Below are 1887 nucleotides of genomic sequence, written 5' to 3'. Positions count from 1 at the left end.
GATGTCGTACCTGCCTTCGGGACACCAGGAGTCCGCTTACCGGCCTGTTTGGTTCATTAGGCCGGCGGCTTCCTAAGAAGCTCCGCTGCGGCGAACAAAAAAGAAGGGCGCCTCGTGGTGCGTCTAGGTGTGCGGTCTCAGGTTACGCAGGCGGTGCAGCGCGGATAATGAGGCGAGGCACGGCCTGGACTTAGGCAGAAGGCTGGCGGAGGAATGCCGCCCTGACCACGCGGTTTCACTGCTGGGTGATCGGCTGCCGCAAGACGATAATGAGAGGCGCAGCGGCAAGTGCAAGGCCGACTCTGACACACAAACAGCCGCCACGCGGTGGAGGAAAGGGGGACAGACTCTCCCCCGCCGTAGAAAGCGGCCACCGCAGCGGCCGCCGCATCGACAGTGAATCGGCGGCCATCGGCGTGTGTACACCGCGTCACACGCTCCGTCCAGAAGCTTCGCGCTGCGTCACCGCTGCTGCGCCGACAGAGGGCGCAAGACAGGCTGCGAGGCTCCTCAAGACTACAAGCGACGCAGGCTCAAGGTAAGCCTGCCGACTCCACTCACTGTTTCCTGCGGGTACCAAATACTCGGCGCTGTAGTGCAGGTGGTCTAACACGACGATCTAGGTCAGTGTAGTCCCACTTTTCAATACTGACATTGTGGCGCTTACCTCGGACCGCAAATGTACCAATCTTGCTATTAACTGAGGCAACAGCCTTGCCGCAGTGGATACACCGGTTCCCGTGAGATCACCGAAGCTAAGCGCTGTCGGGCATGGTCTGCACATGGATGGGTGACCATCCAGGCCGCCATGCGCTGTTGCCATTTCTCAGGGTGCAATTAGCCTCGTTATGCTATTTGAGGAGCTACTCGACCGAATAGTAGCGGCTTCGGTCAAGAATACCATCATAACGACCGGGAGAGCGGTGTGCTGACCCCACCCCCCTCCTATCCGTATCATCCACTGTGGATGACACGGCGGTCGGATGGTCCCGGTAGGCCACTCGTGGCCTAAAGACAGAGTGTTTTTTTTTTTTGTTCTTAACTGGTATACTACACTACTGCCCATTAACATTGCTACATCAAAAAGAAATGCATTGGACAAATATATTATACTAGAACTGACATGTGATTACATTTTCACGCAATTTGGGTGCTTAGATCCTGAGAAATTAGTACCCAGAACAACCACCTATGGCCGCAATAACGGCCTTAATACGCCTGGGCATTGAGTCAAACAGAGCTTGGATGGCGTGTACACGTACAGCTGCCCATGCAGCTTCAACACAATACCACAGTGCATCAAGAGCAGTGACTGGCGTATTGTGACGAGCCAGTTGCTCGGCCATCATTGACCAGACGTTTTCAGTTGGTGAGAGATCTGGAGAATGTCCTCGCCAGGGCAGCAGTCGAACATTTTCTGTATCCAGAAAGGCACGTACATGACCTGCAACAGGCGGTCGTGCATTATCGTGCTGAAATGTAGGGTTTCGCAGGGATCGAATGAAGGGTAGAGCCACGGGTCGTAACACATCTGAAATGTAACGTCCACTGTTCAAAGTGCCGCCAATGCGAACAAGAGGTGACCGATACGTGTAACCAATGGCACCCCATACCATCACGCCGGGTGATACGCCAGTATTCCGATGACGAATACATGCTTCCAATGTGAGTTCACCGCGATGTCGCCAAACACGGATGCGACCAACATGATGCTGTAAACAGAATCTGGATTCATCCGAAAAATTGAAGTGTTCCCTTTCGCGCACCCAGGTTCGTCGTTGAGTACACCATCGCAGGCGCTCCTGTCTGAGATGCAGCGTCAAGGGTAACAGCAGCCATGGTCTCCGAGCTGATAGCCCATGCTGCTGGAAACTTCGTCGAACTGTT

At 54.5% G+C, this 1887-nt stretch overlaps 1 pseudogene; it reads left to right on the top strand.

The window, feature by feature from the left end:
* Positions 1–704: 704 nt before the first annotated feature.
* Positions 705–822, top strand: LOC124546204 (annotated as a pseudogene).
* The last annotated feature ends 1065 nt before the right edge of the window (positions 823–1887 follow it).

This window comes from Schistocerca americana, chromosome 8 (assembly GCF_021461395.2).
Source record: "Schistocerca americana isolate TAMUIC-IGC-003095 chromosome 8, iqSchAmer2.1, whole genome shotgun sequence".
Classification (NCBI taxonomy): Eukaryota; Metazoa; Arthropoda; class Insecta; order Orthoptera; family Acrididae; genus Schistocerca; species Schistocerca americana.
The sequence above is the reverse complement of the archived record's forward strand: the minus strand, read 5'-3'. Positions and strand labels throughout refer to the sequence as shown.